The sequence below is a fragment of the Bubalus bubalis genome, chromosome 15, assembly GCF_019923935.1.
Source record: "Bubalus bubalis isolate 160015118507 breed Murrah chromosome 15, NDDB_SH_1, whole genome shotgun sequence".
Taxonomy (NCBI): domain Eukaryota; kingdom Metazoa; phylum Chordata; class Mammalia; order Artiodactyla; family Bovidae; genus Bubalus; species Bubalus bubalis.
Window position 1 is genome coordinate 31,381,311 of NC_059171.1, and position 11,065 is coordinate 31,392,375.

The 11,065-nt window shown below is 37.1% G+C and overlaps 1 long non-coding RNA gene across 1 annotated transcript in view; it reads left to right on the plus strand.

Moving 5' to 3' along the window:
• Window positions 1–1,859, plus strand: part of LOC123329452 — a 60,613-nt gene extending 58,754 nt beyond the window's left edge. The window contains exon 4 of the long non-coding RNA XR_006544896.1: window positions 1,804–1,859. This is a non-coding gene — a long non-coding RNA (uncharacterized LOC123329452). The remainder of the gene's footprint in view (window positions 1–1,803) is intronic.
• Window positions 1,860–11,065: the final 9,206 nt, after the last annotated feature.

Genomic DNA, 11,065 nt, shown 5'->3' on the forward strand with positions numbered 1-11,065 from the left:
GACCTGCATACAAATTTCTCAAGAGGCAGATCAAAGCCTAGCTTGGAAAATTTTGAGCATTATTTTACTAGCGTGTGAGATGAGTGCAATTGTGTGGTAGTTTGAGCACTGTTTGACATTGCCTTTCTTTGGGATTGGGTTGAAAACTGACCCTTTCCAGTCCTATGGCCACTGCTGAGTTTTCCAAATTTGCTGGCCTATTGAGTGCAGCACTTTCACTGCATCATCTTTCAGGATTTGAAATAGCTCAGCTGGAATTCCATCATCTCCACTAGCTTTGTTCATAGTGATGTTTCCTAAGGCCAACTTCACTTCTCATTCCAGGATGTGTAGCTCTAGGTGAGTAATCATACACTATTTATTATCTGGGTCATGAAGATCTTTTTTGTATAGTTCTATGTATTCTTGCCATCTCTTCTTAATATCTTCTGCTTTTGTTAAGTCCATACCATTTCTGTCCTTTGTTGTGCCCATCTTTGCATGAAATATTCCCTTGGTATCTCTGTTTTTCTTGAGGAGATCTGTAGTCTTTCCCATTCTATTGTTTTCCTCTATTTCTTTGCACTGATCACTGAGGAAGGCTTTCTTATCTCTTCTTGCTATTCTTTGGAACTCTGCATTCAAATGGGCGTATCTTTCCTTTTCTCTTTTGCATTTAGCTTCTCTTCTTTTCACAGCTATTGGTAAAGCCTCCTCAGACAGCCATTTTGCTTTTTTGCATTTCTTTTCCATGGGGATGGTCTTGATCCCTGTTTCCTGTACAATGCCATGAACCTCATTCCATAGTTCTTCAGGCACTCTTTCTATCAGATCTAATCCCTTAAATCTATTTGTCACTTCCACTGCATAATCATAAGGGATTTGATTCATACCTGAATGGTCTGGTGGTTTTCCCTACTTTCTTCAATTTAAGTTTGAATTTGGCAATAAGGGGGTCATGAACTGAGCCACAGTCAGCTCCTGGTCTTGTTTTTACTAACTGTATAGAGTTTCTCCATCTTTGGCTGCAAAGAATATAATCAATCTGATTTCAATGTTGACCATCTGGTGATGTCCATGTGTAGAATCTTCTATTACGTTGTTGGAAGAGGGTGTTTGCTATGACCAGTGCATTCTCTTGGGTGTTAGCTTCAAGTTTTGGCAATTATAAAGTTGTTATAAACATTTACATATATGAGTTTCATGGTCATAATTTTTCAATTCAATTGGGTAAATATGTAGTACTGCAAGTGGTAGATTTTACACCAAAACTATGTTTAGTTTTATAGGAAACTGTCAGTCTGTCTTTTAAATTGACTGTAATATCTTTCATTTCTAAAGAGATCCTGTTGCTCCATATTCTTACCATTGTTTAAGATTGTTATATTATTGAATTTTAGTTTTTCTTATAGGTGTACTGCTGCTGATGCTGCTAAGTGGCTTCAGTCGTGTCTGACTCTGTGCAACCCCATAGATGGAAGCCCACCAGGCTCCCCCGTCCCTGGGATTCTCCAGGCAAGAACACTGGAGTGGGTTGCCATTTCCTTCTCCAATGCGTGAAAGTGAAAAGTGAAAGGGAAGTTGTTCAGTCGTGTCCGACTCTTAGCGACCCCATGGACTGCAGTCTACCAGGCTCCCCTGTCCATGGGATTTTCCAGGCAATCATACTGGAGTGGGGTGCCATTGCCTTCACAGTGGTATTTTATTATTCTAACATATAATTCCTTATTGGTATTTATTTTTAATACCTTCATCTCTGGCTTTTCATGTGTTTTGATTATAAATACTCAATCAATTATTTGATTTGCAAATATTTTCTTTCAGTGTGTTGGAGAAGACTCTTGAGAGTCCCTTGGACTGCAAGGAGATCCAACCAGTCCATTCTGAAGGAGATCAGCCCTGGGATTTCTTTGGAAGGAATGATGCTAAAGCTGAAACTCCAGTACTTAGGCCACCTCATGCGAAGAGTTGACTCATTGGAAAAGACTCTGATGCTGAGAGGGATTGGGGGCAAGAGAAGAAGGGGACAACAGAGGATGAGATGGCTGGATGGCATCACTGACTCAATGGATGTGAGTCTGAGTGAACTCCGGGAGTTGGTGATGGACAGGGAGGCCTGGCGTGCTGCGATTCATGGGGTCGCAAAGAGTCGGACACAACTGAGTGACTGATCTGATCTGATCTGATGTTTTAAAAAAAATTCTCTGAATAGTATCTTTTACTTAGCAAAAGTTTTTAATGTATGAGATAAAAATTTTTAATGAATGAAAGGAAAACATTTCCTTTCATGGATCATGCTTTTGCTGCTGTAATGAAAAACTCATTTTAATCCCACTGTTACTTACATTTTATTCTATATTCCTATATAACTTTTATGTTTGTGTTTTACATTTATGTCTTTGATCCTCTTTGTGTTAATTTTTGTGAAACATTAAGACCTGTGTCGAGATTCATTATTTTTTGTTGCTTTCTCATATTGATGTTCAGTTCCTATCATTTATTGCAAAAGCTACCTTTTCTCCATTGAATTGCTTCTGTTTCTTGGTCAAATATCAGGTGATTATATTTCATAGATCTATTCCTTCATTCTCTGTTCTTTTTCATTGATCTATTTGTGTATTCTTTTTATCAAACTTTTGTAGAGTTAATCCTCTAAATTTGTTCTTCTGTTTCAGTGATATGTTGGCTATAATGAGTCTTTTGCCTTTGCATATAATCATTAGAATCAATTCGTTGAAGTTTTCAAACTAAGTTGCTGGAACTATATTGGAACTATATTGAATCTGTAGATATGTGGATAAGAATTGACATCTTATCAATTTTGTCTTCTTAATATTGAACATGGAATATTTCTGTTTATTTATATCTTCTTTGATTCGCTGATAGTTGTATAGTTTTCTTCTTATAGACAATGTGCATATATTGTTAAATTTATTCTTTAATATTTCATTCTGTGGGTGCTTATCAAATAAGTCTTATTATCTGATCTTTACAATATTAAATATTATAACTAATTCAAATGACACCAAAAATAGGATACAGAAAACTGAAAGGTACAGAAGGGTACACATCTCTATGCGTACATCCTTCCTTCTTTTAAGTGGTACTCTGGTCCAGATTTTATGTATAAGCTTCTAGGTGGTTCATGCAGGGTATCACTTAGCCAATAGAAGCTATTTAGGTCATAGATGATCAGTTTTATACTCCAATGATTATATATATTATGAACATTTTCCAGAGTTCCATGCCTCATATGTCAATAAGTTCCAAGTTTGTTTAATATAAACAATCTAGACACCAGGTGAATCATGCTGAAAATAATTCATAGGTAAGGGGGTTTTCCTTGTATCTTTCGGTTAGTTATTATTATCAATAGGAGGTTTGACCTTATGCACTTTTACCCTACTTTCCCCCAGGGAAGGGAGTTTGTATTTCAAACCAATTGCTTCCTTTACTGGGCTTTGTGTGTGAGACTTTGGAGATTGGGGATATGAAGAAGAAAAAGGTAGCAAGATCTTCTGAAAAAAAGTTTAAGGTTTCAATAAGTATGGGGATTACCTGGTGTTAGAATATTTCTTTTATTAAAGGAGATATTATTATTATTTTTCTATATTATACATGTTAATGGTACTGACCACTATTAATAACACAACAGACCTCTTTTATTTTCCAGGAATATTGATTAACCATGGTATAATGAATGAATTACAGATTTGGGGTTAAAAGAAGTCTCCCCTACTGCTTTCTAAAAGCTTTATTAATCTGGTACTTTCTGACTGTATGAACCTAACTCAGACAATGTTTTGTTATTTCACTTATGAAGTTGACAATATAATGCCTCCTTTGCAGGATTGTTTCATGAATTAGAGATGATGTAAAAAAAACAGAACAAGTCTGAACATGTCGGGCATTGCCGGAGTCCAGCTCCAGCAGCCAGAGAATCAGCCTGAAGGGGTGAGCGGTGTTGGCAGACGATGATGTGGCCTCTGACTCACAGTACGGAAATACATCAGCAGATGATGATGTAGTCTCTGACTTATAGTATGAAACTACATGTTTATTTCAAGCTTCAGGTTTTCTTTTATACTTTGACAAAAGAATTAGATCAGAGGTTTTTCCTTTCCCCCACCCAGATTTACTGTGCTTAACTTGTGATTACATTGTAACTCATGCTACATTCCTCAGTATATTTCTTATATTTCTAAATCCTGTTTGCCCCTAGCATCTTAAGATCACTATCTCCTAAAAAGGTTTATCAGATCAGATCAGATCAGATCAGCTGCTCAGTCCTGTCCTACTCTTTGCGACCCCATGAATCACAGCATGCCAGGCCTCCCTGTCCATCACCAACTCCCGGAGTTCACCCATACTCACATCCATCTAGTCAGTGATGCCATCCAGTCATCTCATCCTTTGTCGTCCCCTTCTCCTCTTGCTCCCGATCCCTCCCAGCATCAGAGTCTTTTCTAATGTGTCAACTCTTTGCATGAGGTGGCCAAAGTACTAGACTTTCAGCTTTAGCATCATTCCTTCCAAAGAAATCCCAGGGCTGATCTCCTTCAGAATGGACTGGTTGGATCTCCTTGCAGTCCAAGGGACTCTCAAGAGTCTTCTCCAACACCACAGTTCAAAAGCATCAATTCTTCGGCGCTCAGCCTTCTTCACAGTCCAACTCTCACATCCATACATGACCACGGGAAAAACCATAGCCTTGACTAGACGGACCTTTGTTGGCAAAGTAACGTCTCTGCTTTTGAATATTCTATCTAGGTTGGGCATAACTTTCCTTCCAAGGAGTAAGTGTCTTTTAATTTCATGGCTGCAGTCACCATCTGCAGTGATTTTGGAGCCCAGAAAAATAAAGTCTGACACTGTTTCCACTCTTTCCCCATCTCTTTCCCATGAAGTGATGGGACCGGATGCCATGATCTCTGTTTTCTGAATGTTGAGCTTTAAGCCAACTTTTTCACTCTCCACTTTCACTTTCATCAAGAGGCTTTTGAGTTCCTTTTCACTTTCTGCCATAAGGGTGGTGTCATCTGCATATCTGAGGTTATTGATATTTCTCCTGGCAATCTTGATTCCAGCTTGTGTTTCTTCCAGTCCAGCGTTTCTCATGATGTACTCTGCATATAAGTGAAATAAACAGGGTGACAATATACAGCCTTGACGAACTCCTTTTCCTATTTGGAACCAGTCTGTTGTTTCATGACCAGTTCTAACTGTTGCTTCCTGACCTGCATACAAATTTCTCAAGAGGCAGATCAGGTGGTCTGGTATTCCCATCTCTTTCAGAATTTTCCAAGTTTATTGTGATCCACACAGTCAAAGGCTTTGGCATAGTCAATAAAGCAGAAATAGATGCTTTTCTGGAACTCTCTTGCTTTTTCTATGATCCAGCGGATGTTGACAATTTGATCTCTGGTTCCTCTGCCTTTTCTAAAACCAGCTTGAACATCAGGAAGTTCACGGTTCACATATTGCTGAAGCCTGGCTTGGAGAATTTTGAGCATTACTTTACTAGCATGTGAGATGAGTGCAATTGTGTGGTAGTTTGAGCATTCTTTGGCATTGCCTTTCTTTGGGATTGGAATGAAAATGGACCTTTTCCAGTCCTGTGGCCACTGCTGAGTTTTCCAAATTTGCTGGCATATTGAGTGCAGCACTTTCACAGCATCATCTTCCAGGATTTGGAATAGCTCAACTGGAATTCCATCACCTCCACTAGCTTTGTTCGTAGTGATGCTTTCTAAGGCCCACTTGACTTCACATTCCAGGATGTCTGGCCCTAGGTGAGTGATCACACCATCATGATTATCTGGGTCGTGAAGATCTTTTTTGTACAGTTCTTCTGTGTATTCTTGCCATCTCTTCCTAATCTCTTCTGCTTCTGTTAGGTGCATATCATTTCTGTCCTTTATCGAGTCCATCTTTGCATGAAATATTCCTTTGGTTTCTCTGATTTTCTTGAAGAGATCCCTAGTCTTTCCCATTCTGTTGTTTTCCTCTATTTCTTTGCATTGATCACTGAAGAAGGCTTTCTTATCTCTTCTTGCTATTCTTTGGAACTCTGCATTCAGATGCTTATATCTTTCTTTTTCTCCTTTGCTTTTCACTTCTCTTCTTTTCACAGCTATTTGTAAGACCTCCCCAGACAGCCATTTTGCTTTTTTGCATTTCCTTTCCATGGGATGGTCTTGATCCCTGTCTCCAGTACAATGTCATGAACCTCATTCCATAGTTCATCAGGCACTCTATCTAACAGATCTAGGCCCTTAAATCTTTTTCTAACTTCTACTGTATAATCATAAGGGATTTGATTTAGGTCATACCTGAATGGTCTAGTGGTTTTCCCTACTTTCTTCAATTTCAGTCTGAATTTGGAAATAAGGAGTTAATGGTCTGAGCCACAGTCAGCTCCTGGTCTTGTTTTTGCTGACTGTATAGAGCTTCTCCATCTTTGGCTGCAAAGAATATAATCAATCTGATTTCGGTGTTGACCATCTGATGATGTCCATGTATAGAGTCTTCTCTTGTGGTTTGGAGGAGGGTGTTTGTATGACCAGTCCATTTTCTTGGCAAAACTCTATTAGTCTTTGCCCTGCTTCATTCCGTATTCCCAGGCCAAATTTGCTTCTAGCTATTCTTAAATATTCCTAGACCCTAAACTCAGCAATCTTCTTTTGCTATAAATATTTCCCTCACAAACAGGTCTCAGATAACAATCCTTCCCATGGCCTCAAGCTGCAGCCTACATGCTCCTCCTGAGACAGTCTTTGTAAAGATCCTTGAACAAATGTCAATGGTTATTTTATAGATTATTTTCTGGGCACAACTGTAGAAGGCTTTGTGCTTTCTCATGCTTCTCTCAGGCACCTTAACATTCTTTCCAGCCACTCAACCAAAGAAAAGAACAAGTCAGAATCACAAAGCCTAACTCCTTCATCCTGGGGCCATGCCTGCGATGAGGAGAGGAGTTGGAGGCGTGCCTATATCTTGTCCATAATGCCTAATGCGGCTCCCGACAAGGCATTTTGTTGTTTAGTCACTAAATCGTGTCCACCTCTTGAGACCCCATGGACTGCAGCCCTCCAGGCTCCTCTGTCCATGGGAGTTCCCAGGCAAGAATACTAGAGAGGTTTGCCATTTCTTTCTTCAGGGGATCTTCCTAACCCAGGGGTCAAACCCTTGTCTACAGCATTGGCAGGTAGATTTTTTACCACTGTGCCACCAGGGAAGCCCATGTGAGGCATATATCTTATAATCATCCATATTACATTTTCCATTATCTGAGTGGAATACAATAAGTGAGTTCTTTTTTTTGTTGTTTTTGTTTTTTTGAGTTCTTCTTGTTTAAAACTGTTTAATGGTACAACCAGGTTAACTTTAAAAAGCAATTCCCTAAAAGTTACCCTCCTAAAAATTATTCTACCTTTAAAAAAAAAATTAATACAGAAAACTAGATCAGCATAATATTCAAACTGACAGATCAGAGTATTACAAAATATTAAATTAGGAACTGTATTCAATAATTTATCATTGTATAACCAGGGGTTATACTGGTATTCTCAGGTTTTAATAACAGTGGCCTAGTATTTGCATAACAGAATTTAAGAATTATTTTGACCAAATACAGAATACCTGGGATAATATCTATGTCCTACCTGTGAATTCTGAGAAAGGAAAAAACAGTCTGTAGAATATTTCATTGTGCAATGGTATAAGTAGCCACTAATTAGAGTATTAAGTTTTATCAATATAGAAATCAAAGTTTTGGATACCTGAGGCTCACATTTCTTTCCATGGATTGCATCTTTCGTCAACAATCATGAAGCTCTTATGGTGATGGTTCTCAGCCCTAGATGCACATTAGAATCACTTGAAGGAGCTTTTAAAAATATGATTTCTAGGTCTCTAATCAAGCCATTTAAATCAGAATAGCAGAATGTTACCAAGCTTGAGAATGTTTGAATGCAACCTGGTGACTCTAATGAACAGTCAAGTTTGAGAATCAATGATCTAGTGGCAAGTTAACTGACAAATAATCTAGTAGTTCTGAAAATAAACAGACAATACTGAAAGATTTATTACTACCTGTGGGAGAAATGAATTTTCTCACTAAACTCCAATATTTGATCAAAAAACATCAAAATAAGAATTAAAGGAAACATAAGTTGGGCTGAGGTCTACAATTTGTACATCTTATGTTCTATTATATTCCTACTTCAAGGAGAATCACTACCTCATGAGTTATATTGGAAGGTATGTGATTACTGTCTGGGAGAAATTTGAATAAATGTGCATTTTCTAACACTTGTATTCATTCCAAATTCTTCGAACTTTTTAAGTTGTTAGACTATGCTAGCAAAAATATAAAGATGCTTTCTAGTGGAAATACCCTTAAACTTCAGCTCCATGGTCCTTGGATACTATCATGTCTATCATTTTGTATGCATGATAGTACACATCACATGAACCGAGGCACATAATTTTGTGAAGAGCTATCACAATATTTGTTTCACTAAGTAAAAACAATGGGTCCCAATGTGGTTTGGAATCATGGTTATGAAACTCTAAGCAACAGAAATAGTGAGCCACAACTAAAGAAAGAAAAGAAGATCTCATTAAAAGTTTTAAAGTTATAAGAGAAAAAAAAAATCTGATAGTTGATTGTGGAAATGGAGAATTTTCTTCAAAAGGTTGAGTGGCCTTGAAATGTACTTTTTTTGAAAGCAAATTATTTTTATCATTTGAATTACAAATGAAGTTTTGACAAAATTGGACTGATGGAGGCAGTTATTATTAGAGTCTCAAGGTTGAGAAAATTGCTTACTTTCATGCTGAAGAGGGAAAGTACCAGCTGATAAATGCAATTTAAGTCTGAATCTTGTACCTATATCTGAATAGGAATAGGTATAGGTTAAAATATGAAAAGGTCTATGTTGAGGTTTACTGAGGCCCATTATTTTTTTATTGTTAACAATTGTCTTCAAGGAATTTAAAATATTTGGAAAACATTTAGAAGCAAATGTATGGAAATCCAATGTGTGTTGCCATATATAATATACACAGCAATTCATCAATGTTTACAAGCCAGTATTGGTTCAACTACTGATGGAAGGAATTTAATAGATTAGTATTTAGTGTATTGCAAGTCTGTGTCCTTTATGATGAAGATTTACTTCTGTAAAACCATGTTATAATTACATTTTCTAAATATTTGTTTTACTTTTAGTTCTTTAGCAAGTTTATCCCCAAATCTGACATTGTTTTATATAAATGTTAAAAATGTGCATTAAAAATATGATGATTTAATAATATGCTAACAAAATTACTTAAAAATTGCCATAGGAGGAGCATACTTTTATAATTCCTACAAGCAGGCCATAATCATACAAGCTTGGAGGGTAAAGCTACAAAAATTAGCCTTTATTCCCTTACTAAAAAAGGAATTTCTTTAAAGGAAAAATATTGATGATTTATAGAACAGAGTATAGGCTAGAAATCCAGGCTAAAATCTAACATGGAACACATGAGAAAGGAAATAAAATCATCATGAAGTTCTTAAATAAGATCATCTGGAAATAATGTTATCAGTCTCTGCAACCATTTTAAAACCCAGAATTTGAATTCTAGGGGAGGCTTTGCCTTGATCACCTTATGTACCATCTCCTGATTTGCCCAATAAGGAAGAGATAGTTTCTTTAATCAGAGTGTCAGGGTGATGTCATAAATTTGATGCTCTCATCCAGAAAGAAGTATATCTTCACTCTTGAAGAAAAGTTGGTATACCATAATTGCAAATATAAAAAGTTTTCCTTGATACCCAGCTTGCACAAAGAGGTACAGCACCAGGCTTCCTCTAAGTGTGTATTTTACACTTCTATTTTTAAAAAAAGAGGCAACTTTCCTAGAGTTTTAAGTTAAACAAAGATGTGAAAGACTGATCTATTACTATAGGTCTCACACTTCCTAACAATTGTATACTAAGAACATCCATATGCCCTTCATAGGTGAGCTTTATTAGAAATGAAACCTGGATGAAATGAGGGCTTTGTTTTCACAGAGCTCCAGATCAGGAAGGATTATAAGTATTACTGAGCTGAGAATCCAATTATCCTAGTTAGTAAACCCATGCTCTTTTTCAGTTGTAATATTGAAAGCACATTTGATTTTCACTTTTCATTATTATGTGTCAGGTAGAACACTTGTGTCTTTTTGCAAGTTGTAAATACTATAGACAAGCCATGTGAGGATAAAACAAAATGGAAACTTGGATCATTTTAATCTTAAAATATTTTACTTGTTTCCATATTTGCAGAGTCATCCACGTCCAATTCCACTGATGGTTTTTAAAAGCCAGTTCTTTTATTGCATGGCATATGAAAAATGCACGTTTTTCCACTTGGAATAATGCCAGTTATGATTTGATATGCCTAAATATTATATTATATATTTTCTTTTAATACAGTATTTAATTATATTTTTATATGCATGCTAGGTGCATTTGGTTGCTTTCCCAAAAGCCATTTTTCCTTTTCTTTTCTTGCTAACAGATCTCGAATAGGGTTTATAGTAAAGTGCATAGCCCAGAGGGTTGGATTCAGTCTAGTTTAGTTGCTCAGTCATATCTGATTCTTTGCAACCCAATGGACAGCAGCATGCCAGGCTTCCCTGTCCAACACCAACTCCCAGAGCTTACTCAAATTCATGTCCATTGAGTCAGTAATGCCATCCAACCATCTCATCCTCTGTCATTCCCTTGTCCTCCTGCCTTCAATCTTTCCCAGCATCAGGGTCTTTTCTAATGAGTCAGCCTTTCTCATTAGATGGCCAAAGTATTGGAGCTTCACCTTCAGTGTCAGTCATTCCGATGAATGTTCAGGATTGATTTCCTTTATGATTGACTGGTTTGATCTCCTTGCAGTCCAAGGGACCCTCAAGAGTCTTCTCCAACACCACAGCTCAAAAGCTTTGATTCTTCAGGCACTTAGCATTCTTCACGGTCCAAATCTCACATCCATATATGACTATTGGAAATACCATAGCTTTGACTATTTGGATCTTTGTTAGCAAAGTAATGTCT